This window comes from Lottia gigantea (assembly GCF_000327385.1).
Source record: "Lottia gigantea unplaced genomic scaffold LOTGIsca_425, whole genome shotgun sequence".
Taxonomy (NCBI): Eukaryota; Metazoa; Mollusca; class Gastropoda; family Lottiidae; genus Lottia; species Lottia gigantea.
In genome coordinates, this window is record NW_008709487.1 from 35,339 (window position 1) to 36,477 (window position 1,139).

Below are 1,139 nucleotides of genomic sequence, written 5' to 3' on the forward strand. Positions count from 1 at the left end.
CTGCTTAGTTAATAGGTTTCTCTGTTACTGGAGAAGTTAAAAACTATCCATCACTATTAGGTACAATTTCCCTGTTTTTTATCCCAAAAAAGTGTTTTTATCCCCAAATATGTGTTTTTTCTGCTAAATTGTGTTTTTACACTTCATCCTGCTTAGTTAATAGGTTTCTCTGTTACTGGAGAAGTTAAAAACTATCCATCACTATTAGGTACAATTTCCCTGTTTTGTATCCCAAAAAAGTGTTTTTATCCCAAAATATGTGTTTTTTCTGCTAAATTGTATTTTTACACTTCATCCTGCTTAGTTAATAGGTTTCTCTGTTACTGGAGAAGTTAAAAACTATCCATCACTATTAGGTACAATTTCCCTGTTTTTTATCCCAAAAAAGTGTTTTTATCCCAAAATATGTGTTTTTTCTGCTAAATTGTGTTTTTACACTTCATCCTGCTTAGTTAATAGGTTTCTCTGTTACTGGAGAAGTTAAAAACTATCCATCACTATTAGGTACAATTTCCCTGTTTTGTATCCCAAAAAAGTGTTTTTATCCCAAAATATGTGTTTTTTCTGCTAAATTGTATTTTTACACTTCATCCTGCTTAGTTAATAGGTTTCTCTGTTACTGGAGAAGTTAAAAACTATCCATCACTATTAGGTACAATTTCCCTGTTTTGTATCCCAAAAAAGTGTTTTTATCCCAAAATATGTGTTTTTTCTGCTAAATTGTATTTTTACACTTCATCCTGCTTAGTTAATAGGTTTCTCTGTTACTGGAGAAGTTAAAAACTATCCATCACTATTAGGTACAATTTCCCTGTTTTTTTGATCAAAAAAGCTTTTCAACCCAAAAAATGTTAACACATGTAGTCAATGTTCAAATTTCCTTTAATACAGGAACCAGTTGAGAAAATATAAATGAAAATAAAAATCACAATTTCCCTGTTCATAGCCCTGTTTTTTTTATTTATTGTGGAATTTCCCTAACTCTATTTTTAGCACTTGTTGACATTTGGCTTACACCTGGCCAACTCTCTAAATCAAAACATTACATTAAGAAGAATGATCAACCACATTCTGTGGGCCTAAAATTATCAATATCAAGCAAACATCATGAAGAAAGTGAAAGTACAGGGAGTCAAAAT